The 14036-nt window shown below is 45.1% G+C and overlaps 1 protein-coding gene across 2 annotated transcripts in view; it reads left to right on the forward strand.

Annotated features, from left to right (window-relative positions):
* NSG2 (neuronal vesicle trafficking associated 2) overlaps window positions 1-14036 on the forward strand; it is a 241542-nt gene that overhangs the window by 26986 nt on the left and 200520 nt on the right. The gene's annotated exons all lie outside the window — the stretch shown is intronic.

Here is a 14036-nt window from a genome sequence, read left to right on the forward strand (position 1 = left end):
TACCATAGTGTTATTAACTGGCCATTGATGGTTGCAGGTGCACAATAGTGCGAGTACCTTGCCATATAATAGCAGTGCCTGGCAAATGCCTAATACCTATACACAAGCCAAACAATTTGGCTTTGCCAATGTTTATTTTTAACAGGTCTTCAGGGAAGGACATGAATAGTGCTTATACATTGATTGGCTGAAGCCAGACCTGGTTAAGGCAACAGTTGTAGCTTTACAACTCCAATTAAGTCATTAACTCTCAGAAGACTGCTTTGAAAAAACAATGGCTGGCACTTCAGGTTCAAAGCTTGATGTTAAGGCTTGATTAAAGCAAGCTCAAAGAGTTCCAATGAGGTGGTGTTTTGGGCAGAGAGAGGCAGGAACTGGGTGGGAATGGCCATAGGGATTAGCATGGCCATGGGCAGTCAATGGGTGGGCAAATAACTAAAAAACACCCACAAGCTGTGTGTCCCTCCTCCCATGCCATGTCTCCATATATGTACTCTAATGCAATCGTTTCGGATTATTGGTGTCGTAAGCCTCACCTTCTAGCCCAAACTAACCAAGGCAGACGGACCTTTGGAGAGCTCAAACTCTCCTTAAAAGCTGTATGGTTACCAGAATGTAGGATTTGTAAACTGATGGGCCTTACTTAAATGTTCACCTGTTACCTCGCTGTACTACCTCTAGTCTCCTGAGAGGGGTCTGGTTACCGCTTACACTTTAGCTAAGTGCTGTCTGCCAATTCCCCGAAAGAGCTCGAGTTTCTCCATAATCTAATATACGCTGTTACTGGGCTGCAAGTGCACTGGTCTGTGTGCTCACGCTCATTTGTCTTATGCACATGGGCGTAATTTTAGAGGGGGACAGGGGTGTTTGTCCCCCCAACTTTCATGGCACACCATTTTGTCCCCATTCATTTGGCTGGGGCACCTTTTCTTCAGATGTCATGCCCCCCCAGTGTTAGTCTGCTGTACGGGGCTGCCTTTACTATTGCTGGTTTGTAGCTGAGTGTCAGACCAGGTCTCAGGAATCTGGACAAACAGCCCTTCCCCCTCAGTACACCATACATTCTTATATGGAGGTTCTGTTGCTGTGTATCACAAAAGATAAAATGAAAAGGACAAACGATGGAAGGGTCTGCATGGCCACAACATGGCACTTACAAAATAAATAAAACTCACTAACGCCCCCTCCTCGAGTCACTATCGTGTTTGGTGGGCATTCTATTTACTTTATTTGCAATGCGCATGGACAAGGCCCGTAGGCATAAGAGCGCAAGGACATACAGATAAGACAAAACAGATCAGGACGAGAAGGCAGGGCAAGTGTGGGCAGAAATATGTCGCAGAAAAGGAGTGTCTTAAAGTCACTTTATGTGACTGCAGGTGTGAAATACAGGAGACAATAATAACGATCCTGGTTTTCAGTGTGGAGGCGCTGCTACTAATTAATATGCATATCTGTGAAGATGTGGTCCTCCAGGTTGGCTGAGGTAGGGATGCAGGAAAGCCAAGACTCTCAAGTCGCCAGAGGGTTGTACCGTCCACTGTTGACATGCACGTGCAGCACATGCACGCCCCACTCACTGCTGTGTGCGTAGGTACGAGCAGGGGTGGACTGGGAACCAAAGCCCAAGCCTGTTCCTATGAATGTGGAAATAAAATAGGTAACCACACACAATAGGCTCAAGGTGCAGAGGCCTGACGGGAAATCTCCAGAGTTCCATATGGGTACCAGTAAAACAGGGTTACACTCTCACTTTTCTTTTGTGGGTGTACGGGCCTCTACTTAGAGAACACAGTACATACAAGCACAGGTGTTACTCCACCCCACTTAGGAATGCTGCACTGTCAGTCTCCCCACCGCCCCCCACGTAGGTTCTGCTACTACAGTAATGGGAGAGTGTCTGTTATTAGCACCGTGCAACTACAAGGACCAGAATTCTCTGCACTGCTGGGGGATGAAATAATCATCAACACCTGGGACTGCCTTCCTGAAGAGAGCATGAGGCGCGAAAGTGCTTGACGGGGAACACCAACTGAGTTGACAGGCATACAAAGAACTGGGGTGCACCCTTCATCTTGTGTGGTACACAGTATATACAAGTATTTATAACGAGACTGTGAATGTGTACTTTCCCCAAAGCCATAGATGTGTAATTTTGGGGAAAAACAGAGATAGGAAGTGAAATGATAACGCACATAGGTGGTTAGACATGATTTTCAGACGAATGTAGACAACCTTTTGAGCAGCATTTCATTCAGTTCGTTTATGCTGCTGTATAAAAGAAATGATAACATATGCATGCCCGCCTCCGCATCACACTGCAATACACGAACAAGTCCATGACAGGGCATCACTCACAGTGCAATATATGTAAAGCTCATCAGCAGGGTTCAGCTCAGCTGGATCCTAGCCTCTACTGCAGAGTGTCCACAGCAAAGGACCCCTGCCTACCTGGGGATACAAAGTGTCCACAGCGAGGGACCCCTGCCTACCTGTTGATGAAGAGTGTCCACAGCGAGGGACCCCCGCCTACCTGGCGATACAGAGTGTCCACAGAGAGGGACCTCTGCCTACCTGGGGATACAAAGTGTCCACAGCGAGGGACCCCTGCCTACCTGTTGATGAAGAGTGTCCACAGCGAGGGACCCCTGCCTACCTGGGGATACAAAGTGTCCACAGCGAGGGACCCCTGCCTACCTGTTGATGAAGAGTGTCCACAGCGAGGGACCCCCGCCTACCTGGCGATACAGAGTGTCCACAGAGAGGGACCTCTGCCTACCTGGGGATACAAAGTGTCCACAGCGAGGGACCCCTGCCTACCTGTTGATGAAGAGTGTCCACAGCGAGGGACCCCCGCCTACCTGGGGATACAAAGTGTCCACAGCGAGGGAACCCTGCCTACCTGGTGATGAAGAGTGTCCACAGAGAGGGACCCCTGCCTACCTGGGAATGCAGAGTGTCCACAGCGAGGGACCCCCGCCTACCTGGGGATACAAAGTGTCCACAGAGAGGGACCCCTGCCTACCTGGCGATACAGAGTGTCCACAGCGAGGGACCCCTGCCTACCTGGTGATGAAGAGTGTCCACAGCGAGGGACCCCTGCCTACCTGGTGATGAAGAGTGTCCACAGCGAGGGACCCCTGCCTACCTGGTGATGAAGAGTGTCCACAGAGAGGGACCCCTGCCTACCTGGGAATGCAGAGTGTCCACAGCGAGGGACCCCCGCCTACCTGGGGATACAAAGTGTCCACAGAGAGGGACCCCTGCCTACCTGGCTATACAGAGTGTCCACAGCGAGGGACCCCTGCCTACCTGGTGATGAAGAGTGTCCACAGAGAGGGACCCCCCGCCTACCTGGGAATGCAGAGTGGCCACAGCGAGGGACCCCTGCCTACCTGGTGATGCAGAGTGTGAGGGACCCCTGCCTACCTGGGGATACAAAGTGTCCACAGAGAGTGACCCCTGCCTACCTGGTGATGAAGAGTGTCCACAGCGAGGGACCCCTGCATACCTGCTATGCAGAGTGTCCACACCGATGGACAACTGCCGACATGGGGGTGCAGAGTGTCCACACAGAGTGACCCCTGCCTACCTGGGGATGCAGAGTGTCTACACCAAGGGACCCCTGCCTACCTGTGGATGCAGATTGTCCACAACGCGGGACCCCTGCCTACCTTTCGTCAGGCCACCCTGGCAAAATCTCTTCTCCTGGACCACTTGCACAAGGCCCACTTTCCCTCACATCCAGGTCCCCACCGTGTCACAGTTCTGCAACCCCTCTGCCTTCTTTCTCCGGAACCCATCATGTCTCTAGCCACTGCGACTCTTTACAAATGACAACTACACCCACTACCGAACACAGTGTTTGCACTCAAAACATTACAATCTACACCGGTTTTGACCTGCCACTAAGCAGGGTCTTCTCAAATATTTCACCATTCCAAATGTCTTAAGGGAGAAGAGATTAGGCCAAACATGCTTGGGCATAGCTCACGATATACTGGGCCTGTGCACATGGGTCCTATACAATCACAGGAGACAGGTGGCTGGTGAGAAAGATGAACTATCCTGGCAGTTGCAATGCCCACACCCAGAGCCCACAGTGTAGGAAGTAGAAGGCCTGCCCAACTCCCTTTAAGCTCTGACTCCATTCAGAGGTGAACTACGGCCTACAATGCACGCCAAACCGCAGCCATTGTTTGAAGCTGCTATATGTCAAAATCCTACTGGCCTCTACAGAGATTGGGAGATACCATGCTTACTCAGGGGTCGAAGTGTACAAGAGAAGATACCATACCCACACATACTGAAATACTAGACCCATGCCTGGGTCCTGCCTTTTCTCCCCCCCAATCCCCCACCCCAAACACTGTGTAAAGACTGAAACAAACCCAGTGAAAGAAAAATATAAAACACATCCTAAACGGCCACCATTTCGTTCAGTCATTGTCATCCACATTATGTAGCTTTATGCACCATCCCCTTTCTAATCATCCAGCGTTCACACCTCTTAAGGGACATGGCTGAAACTAAAGCCTCTCTTCACACCCACCCAGTACCTGCACATACAGCGGTGCATGCAGCAATACCATTTTAATCGGTTGCTTAAAAGCAAAGCAAAGGACAGTCGCTGATCACTGTGGGAGCAGGCAGTGCTTTAAGTGGGGTAAGAAATTGAGGAGGGGCCCTCATTTGAGGGCGTGGCTTCCATTGTGGGCGTGGCCTGAAAAGTGAACAAACCATGGTACAATGCACAAATATATAAATGTATGTAAGCATTTATATATTTGTATGCATACCTTACCATGGTTTGTGTATTTTTCAAGCCACCTTTTATAAACAAAGACATATGTTACATATTTCTGTTTATAAAAGGTGGCTTGAAAGTGCACACACCATAGTAAGGTATGCACACTTGTGTGTCAATAGAAGAGCAGGTTGTGCTAATCCTTGTGTAATCACCTGGGATATCGTATCACCCTATAGAGCTGCTTTTTAACATGACAAATCCATAACATTTTAGAAATTGAAGCCACTTTTGTTTTGTCCCTTTCCGTTGCTACTGATTTGTTTCAAGCGGGCAGTGAGGATGTGCAGTTAAATTTCAGCTTCGTCTGTCTCAACACAGGGAATTGTTGCATTAAAGTCTTCCACAATAAATGTGGGAATATCTGAGGTGAGATTGTGTCTTCTTAACAAGCACTTGAAGCACTCGTTTTGTGTCTAAGTGCTTTATAAATAAACAATACAATACAATACTCAAGATAATTAATGATTTCTGTGGTGTAGTTGCCTCCAGGAGAATCATATTTGTTTATGATGAGAGTTTCTTTGAACAATTAATGAGCCAATTTCCTGTGATGAATCCTGCCAGGATGTATTCCGAAGGAATACCAATGGGATGTAAGCTTTACGAATTAGTGACACTAGTGGGAAGACCTTCCTTCGAGCGCCCTTTATTGTCCTGCGTTGCGACATTTTGAACGGTGTTACTTCCACCACAGTGCAATTCATCCACAGCCCATGTTTCCTGAAGTGCAACCACTACAAATTCCAAGATCATGGCCCAGATTCCTTGGCCTTGTTGATAATGTGAGTGACCCTGGATTTTCCAATTTAGCAGATGTGACCAGTTGTTGGGGGTCGGGAAATCACCTTCAGTTGCAGCACTCTTGCCAACCAGGACCAATCTGTGCCATTACAATCAGGAGGCAGTACAGAGTTATATTGTGTACTTCAATTTCCTTGTGCGTTACCTCCCCTTGTATTTTGAAGATGCTATATCAAGTGATTTGGTAATCATCTGCTTGTGTTGCGAAGCGGACTTTTTCTAAGGGGAATAATAACAAAGATGCAATCATAGCCCTGCTTCATAAATTCCGATTGATGTCGCAAGACTGTATTCCTGATCTCGTCAGAGACGAAATGGACATTTACTGTGGCAAGTTTCTCATTTTTCAATTGCTCAACTATTCTGATGACATTAGTATCCATCAGCCATAAGGAGAAAATGAGGAGTACAAGTGATTCAGAATACGGTACATTCCTGAGATGGCAAAATAAAGTTTGAATGTTTAAAGCCCCATCCAAGCTTTTTATTTTATCCAAAGGTGAGAAATGACTTGCCAGAAATGAACTTGCGTCCACCGTCCAAGCCACCTCTTGTGATTTTGTGGAGTTAGAGATATCCAGTGAGAATGTAATTCTCTTGGACAGAGTATGTACCTTGGAGGGTTCAAGGTTTCTTGGCAGTGCAAAGGTCAAAGATTGATTGTATGATTCTGACTCCTTGAGTAATAGGTTGACACCTTCATAGTTGGATGTGTCGCTACTATTTTCTGAATCATCGTTTGGAATGATCACCTCTTTAGGTTGTGGAGAATAATCAGATGATCATGAATGTCACAGGTTTCTTTTACTCTGCCTGATGGATCCCTAGAAATTGACTCCTTTAGGTAAGAAACAGCATTACGATTTTGTTGCACGATTAAAGAATCATATTCAGGCATTTCCGATGTTTTGGAAACATGTATATTTTTTTCTCCAAGGTTCTTCCTCTAGTCTTTTTTTTTTCTTTCATATTTTTAGATTATACTTAAAGTAATTTACCACCCAAAGAGTTATTGATTGTAATAGAACTACACTCAGAGGTCATCATCAGAGATCCTTTATGATTCTCTTATAATGTTCTCCTTTTGAGGTTTTAATCAAATTAGATGATTTTATTCCTTGGCTTTTGTCCTGTGGTAGATCACAAGATCGATCAAGTTGAGGTTTGGTCTTTACGTTTTTGGCACGTTTTTTGACTTTAGACACCTTTCTATGATAGTTAAACGTTTCTTGGCACTATGAGGCATCATGGAGGGGAGTAGCTCCACCCTGATGATGACCATTAAGATGTCTCAGAGGGGTGTCATTACCCATGATGGTGGCCCCCTATTACTAGAATGGCTTCCAGCTACTATATTTGCCGCCTCCGTATTGTGTTCTCCAGTGCCAATGTCCCCAGTAATAAAACAAGCGACATTCATAAGTGGCAGTTTAATTCCCAGGTGCTTGCATATAATCATAAGCAGGTCACTGTGCTGATTAGTTGTTTTATGGATCTTTTCGCTTAGATTAACCAGAGAAGTAAGAAGATAGTCGAGGGCCTGCAGTTTCATGGTAGATGAAAGAGAATCTTGCAGTATCCCGCTTTGCTGGTTAATGTGGGATATCTGATTGGGTACTAGATGTGAGCTACCCTCCTCCTCGTGAATCCGCCATGGGATGGTGGAATTTAATAGTGGTAACTCAGACGTGCAAAGTAGGCTTTTATCCAAAAGACTGCACCTCACATTGTGTACCAGTATATCTCCAAGCACGAGAAGATTAATTGCGGCTTGAGAGGGAAGACCTTCTAGCTTGTCCTATCCGGACATGCTACACCCCATAGTTCCTCTGACGCTGTGTGCCTGGCTGCTACTCCTGCGTTAGTAAGATTATTGATCGACTTATGATCAGCCTCCAAGGCTTCAATAATCGATTCTGTTAATTTTGGTCCCAAACAAGAAATCGAAGACGTTAAATGGTTCTTTAGAGTGAACTTTTTTTTTGTGTGATGGGTCACTAAAGTAATTAGTGATTTGGCTACGCTGGTAGTTTCTGATTATTTGTAGATGGTTTCTTTTGATAAATTTAGATTTAGTATTTCTCAGGTCATAGTCATGTCACACACACGTTAATTGTGGGTGCAAGGGGGCAATGATACTTACTGTGGTCTTGTTGGTAAAAGCTGCAATATCAGCACCATTATCCATATTGCAGCTCGTAGAACTATGTCTGTTCATTCCTTCCCGTTCACAACGAGACGTGGTGATGGTGACGCGCTTTGCGCGCAACGAGCGCACCGCTATCACGCCACTTTAACACTCTAAAGCTGTTTAAATGGGAGTGCAGGGTAGATCAAAGGCACGTCAGCCCAGCAGTCACCAGCACACTTATGGCAAAGCAAGTCCTTTAGAAACTCCAACAGCCGCCGGCACGGTTGCAATCCTAAAACAATATGAAGGTAAGCAAGGATTGCTAAAGTCAACAATTTTGGATTGTATGTAGTATTTGATAGGCATTTGCCAGGCACTATCATATGCCCAGGTAATCACACCATTTTCAACTGTTACCATGTTATAGCCTGGTAGTATCATTATGGTAGTGCCTGGCAAAATGACTCTCTAATGCCTACACAAAAGCCACAACTGTTGGCGGTTTTAAGCTTTGCAATATGCTGCAGTGTTTCCAAATCCCTGGAAGCAGCATGTCAGCACTATATAAAACACAGAACATACAAAATAGCATTCATAATCGAATGGCCTAAGGTAATTCTTGTAATGGGATTCGCTTAGCTTGGCAGCATGCTACACTGTAAGCAAATGCAAAGTGATCAAAACAACATCACCCTCAAATAGAAGGAATGCGCAAAAACGGGTGAAGTCTATATGACTGACTTTGGTGATTTTGTATATTCATACGATTCGATAAAAAGCGATGATTTCTGGTCCTATTGTTTAAATTCTAAATGTGGAGCTTTAGACCTTGCGCTTTACAGAGTATGGACGTGTGTACGTTTTAAATAAGGAGCTATCACCTCTATTCTTGAATTTTGATTACCTAAATCTTTGTGATTATGCTCTTAGATTTCTATTTTTTAGACTATTTATTATAATGATTGTTTTTATGATGAATTTTATTCTCTTAACTTTTATATTATGCAATATTGATGTAAAGATGAGATGTTTGTGTAAAGTTATTTTGCACTGAAACACAAGAAATTAAATTAAAATAAATTTAAAAAAAATATATAAGAACATTTTTTAAAATATAGGAGTTTCACTCATTCTAAAACATGCCTTTTTGTGTACTGTTCACCAGTCACACTTTGCCTTCTACTGCGGGGACACTGTTGTAGTTTTAATACTTATTCGTACCCGGGCAAGGGTGCCTAGCCAAGCAGGTAGCCGGTACAGTGGGCAAGAATACGCATCCTCTGACCGCTGTTTACAGCCACCCGAGCCCCATCCCCGGGTGGCACCATCTTTTTATTTTATGTGGGGAGGCAAAAGTGAGGCTCTCCCTGTTGCCTCACCGCCACCCCACCCCGAAAAACAAATCACACCCCTTCCCCATCCCCTCCCTCCCTCTGCACTTCACTGCTCGACCAGAACTTTCTGCTCAGTCCCGGCACTTCTCCTGCTCACATAGACATGGAAAAGGAATTAATCCCTTTTCCCTATGGCGACAGCTATCTTTTTCTTCTCTTTTTTCTCAGGAGATTGGTGTCACTTGTGTAGCCAATCTCCCTAGGGAAAGAAATAAACCCTTCGCACCCTGGATAAATCCCTGGGTACGAATGGCTTTCGACGTCGCTGTGGGGATGGACATGGCCGGTAACAGCCCTCAGACCTCGCCTAGGCTTGGGCTGGTGGGCCATTAAAGGCCAGTTCCCCACCCCACAGCGGGGGTGAAAGCCATATTCTACTGTTGGCCTGGTGTACAGGGGCTATAGTGCCAGAATATATCCTGACAGCTGTTCAAGTCTGGAAAAGCATCACAAAAGCCTTAGTAATCACATGGCAGTAGTTACATAGAAAATGTGAAAGGGTGCTGACAGAGTACAATATGTTAGCATCGAGTCTGTGTTGTTTTTTTTCTTTTGATTGTTGGGCCTGTAAAAAAGTACATCTGTCATTTTTACAGAAACTCCACAGTGTTGGTTAAAATGGAACGGAAAGAGAAAAAGAATGGTACTGCCCCTGTGCTCTAGCACCTTGAAGCGTCTCTTGTGCTAGATGTAATTACCATAAAGATCTCAGACCAAATAACCAGACTCAAAGCATATGGCAAAATTCTACTTTATTCTCAGTTTAATAAAGCAGGGTCACCTGGCAAACATCAGACGGATGCCTGCACACTCACACACAAACTTGATTACACAGAGGTCTTATATCACAATATGCATCATCTATGTTGTCATCCTACGTGGCAAACCATAAAATGTATTACTGTAAGGGATTGGTTATGGGAACATATCTACTTATAGAATATATACGGTTAGTAATGAATTGTCTGTCTCTTTTCCGTAAGACACACCTCAAACTACATCTAAATATGTATAATACTGATTATAGCGAACAAAATGGCAGCAGATTGGTCTATGCAACAATGTATAGCAGGTGGCCCCAAAGACCCACTGATTGGTTGGCATTCTCACCCAACCTTGGACTTTCGGCTCGGCTAGCAGCACATAAGGAAACTGAAACACAGGCGCTTGAATCACTTCAGATTACTCCCTACTTTCACAATTAGTCCATCATCTCTCATTAAACTGTCTAAGTTTCACGTCTGTAGTTGACTTGTAGCCTGGATCTCTTTTCTAGGACATTCACAGGAGTGAAAGCACATCACTATCTTCATCTGAGGCTAAATGAATAGCCCTTGCTTTCAACTTCTGAGTCAACTGTGAAGAGATCACAAATTTGCCCATTTCAACATCTTATTGAATGATATTTGATTTAATTACACAGGGTGTCATTGCTCCTCTTGGCCTCTAGAGACTTGCTCACTTTACTTTGTATAGACTTTATACAATTTTAATTGTCCAAAACATGGCTGTTGCAGATGTTTTCTTCTCTTTTAATCTAAGAGAATTATGTCTCGCCCATGGTTTATCCATCTGCCGCCCTTTGTGCTTTGCAGCTATTCCTTAAAAATAGCATCATTGATCCCAAGCCAACATTGACTCCTCTTTGGTTTGCACACAAAGCTGTTCTTTCAAGGTCTCCTGACTGTACAACCCTGATCTGTTTTTGAGGTAGTTGAATTGAATATTTACATGAGTCGGCATCCATTTTCCAACTATGGCCGTTATTGTCACATTATATATTCCTCTATAGCAAGCTTCTATGGATCTTGTCTACCTTGCGTTACTGCGTATTTACACTTATTGGTCAGCAAGTTACTTGGTCATTGTTTGTTTACTTTATCGTTTCGTACATGTTGCTCTTATCGCTTCAGTTACTGTCACTCTTAAGTATTTTTATATAATTTCAGCATGTCCTCATATAGCTTCTTTATGACACCACTCTGCCCGTGTCAGATGTCACTCAGCACTCCATGATGTCCAATGGTGCATGCTGACATACTTCCATTTGGCATCCTTCCATACTTTCAGTGCGAGGGTACATTCGATTCGGTTGTCTGAGTGCATATTGTCTCTCGTACACTCAATGAGGTATAGGCAGAGCAGATGGAGTCTCACATAGGGCCCTTCTCCTGCTGTTCCAGTATGACGGCGGTGAGGGAGCGGGAGTTAGGGAAAATGCATCCAACTGTTGATGTACACCCCTGGAATGAATAGGGCTACCTAAGTGCTCCCAATTAATGTCTCCAGGGAATAACCATTGACTGTAGTTAATTCCTTTATTGGTTGTGTTGAACACTTTAAAAAAAAAACAGATAAGAGAAGGAAACTTGAAGTTGCTAGATTTCTTTTGAGAAAAGAAGAAAAGTGTGTGCCCTTTTTGATATCTGAACAGATTGCGCTGAAAAAAGGCTACCTGTAGGATTAAAATGTAATTCCAGATGTAGCTTCGTTTCCGCTGGCTCTGGTTGTATGACTCACAGGAAATGTCAATTTTTTACAACAACCTTGCTAGTCAATTTACTTGTAACCACTTCTTGCCTTCATTGAGCTTTACGTAGTGCACAATGCAAGTGGAAGCTCTTTGCTAACTATCGTGATTACCAGCCTAGTTCGTGTTTTTACAGTGTTTCGAGCTAGTAAGGGCAGCGTCTAATCTCTAGCATGTTTTTGAACTGGTTCAATGAACTCCTCATCAGAGCGAGGGCCATATCCTTGGAAGGCCTCACAGGGCTCCACAAGCTGAGGTCCTTTACTTTCACTGCAACCAGAACCTGTAAACCTATGGCAAGAGGTGGGGGCAGCATAATGACACTTCTCCAAGGTACAGAGCACTCCTCGCTCCGGCCCTGTCCCTCACACATGTATTTCTTTATATATTTATTTGATTCACGCATGGCTAAGTCTGCATCTGCAGTACCTACTCTGGGCTTGAGAGCAGCCAGCCCTGCTAAATACTTGGGTCCTTAGTTCACAGACTGTGGCAGCCCAGCCCTCCTTATTACTGACCCCACACCTGGTACTTAAGTTACGCATCGGCTTCCAATCCCCATTTGGGGGCAGGGTTGGGATTCTGCTGATAAAGGAGGGGTCCCTGGCCCTCCACCAATGTGGGTGCTGGTAGGCATTTCTACCCTCCAGAATGATGGTAGAAATTTAATCTGCACAGTAATGTGCAGGCATTACCTGGGCATTGGTGTTGGGGAAATGGTGAGGCAGACATCAATGGAAAGCAAGCATTGGCAAAGCCACCAGTGTTGGCTTTTGTGTAAGCTTGGGCCAGGTATTTGACAGGCATTGCCGTAACAACACTACATGGCCATAAAATGGCAACCGCTGGAAAATAGTGTGTGTGTGTGGGCATATGATGTCAGGGAAATGCCTATACAATACCCAGACACACTCGAAAATGTTTGGCTTTGCCAAGGTATGTTTCATATAGTCACCCGCACAGAGTTGTGGAAAATATGGCTGAGGACTTTGGCTTCAGTTAGTAAGCGAGGACGATGTGATCATTGGGAACAGTGAAACGAATGTCTGGGAAACTGAGATGAGGCCAGTGGTCACCACCTAATACCAGCTTCTAGCAGCCTAAGGCAAGCGCCTGTTTCATTGTAACCCTTGTGAAGAGAAGGAGGTCAGGGTGGACGCCGGGGGGGGGGGGCTACTGCCCTGTGCATACCTTGATAGACCAGGGGCTCACCCTAGGCACCACAAAGTTCCAGAAACGTGATAGGGCAGGCTAGCTTCTCAACAATGCAGAGGGAGGGAGCCATAGCCACAGACTCATTTATTTATTTATTTAGTTATATAGCCCACCAAGCCCTCATCCATCTGGAACTAGGTAAAGAGAATTTACCAGCCCTTTTTAATATTAAAACGATTTGTTATGCCTCTGGTTGCAAACCCAGGGCTTTTTAAACATTATTCTCTCTTACATGACTTATATACCGTGTGCTAGGCCCTCTCGGTCAATTTAGCCCAGGTTGTTCCCATGTTAAAACAAGCCTCTGTGGGGTGGGAGGTTTTATTTCAGCGTGATCCTTGTCATCTTTGCTCTTCACTTTTATTGTAGATGCAGCTCACAGGGTTCATTTGCTCTGCTTTGCAGTATTATTGATTCCTGTTTTTTTATTACAAAAATAGCTTGATCCTTCTGGTCGCTGGTTCTGTAGCACGGTTCCAGTTTAGTTTACTGTTTTTTTTTACAAGGGAACATTCTGGTCCCTTCTGACTCTTTGGCGCAGAAGTGTGGTTTGTAAAACGGGTTATTAGAGGCAGTCCAGTAGAGCGTGTTGTGCGGTCACGCAGCACATATTGTCTAGTGTTCAAAAGAGATCGCGTGAAGATTTTAGGAAGACACTCCATGATTGTTGGCATTGAAGCCTTCGGGGGGCACACTATCCTGCGTGGACCTGCCCACCGGTCTAGCAAAGCCGCGGCGCTTAGTGCCTCACACCGGTTGGTTCCTGGCTGCCGTCGTTTTGATCAGCAGATTCACTTCATGACTAGTGCCTGCAGGTATTTCCATTGCCTCTACAGTGCCTTCTTCGTTTCGCTTTGCAGGGAGTTCCCTCCAGGTTTGCATTGTCGTATTTGCCAATAGGGCAATGCTTGAGATGCAACGTGCTAGTTTGGGATGCTCTTTTTGGTCAAAAGTGGGCCAGTCTGATGAGTTACTTCACTGTGAGGCTGATAGTTTTGGCCAGTGTTACTGAACACATCTTCTTTAAAATGCACTATTTGCAAAACATGTTAGCAAAAACCTCAGGGTACAAACCAGTCTGTCATGAAAGGAAGGAGTTGCCATGTGCAACTGTGGGCCACTTTTTCATTGGTACGTGAGCCAATTTAAGGCCCC

This window comes from Ambystoma mexicanum, chromosome 3p (assembly GCF_040938575.1).
Source record: "Ambystoma mexicanum isolate Mex_15411 chromosome 3p, UKY_AmexF1_1, whole genome shotgun sequence".
NCBI lineage: Eukaryota > Metazoa > Chordata > Amphibia > Caudata > Ambystomatidae > Ambystoma > Ambystoma mexicanum.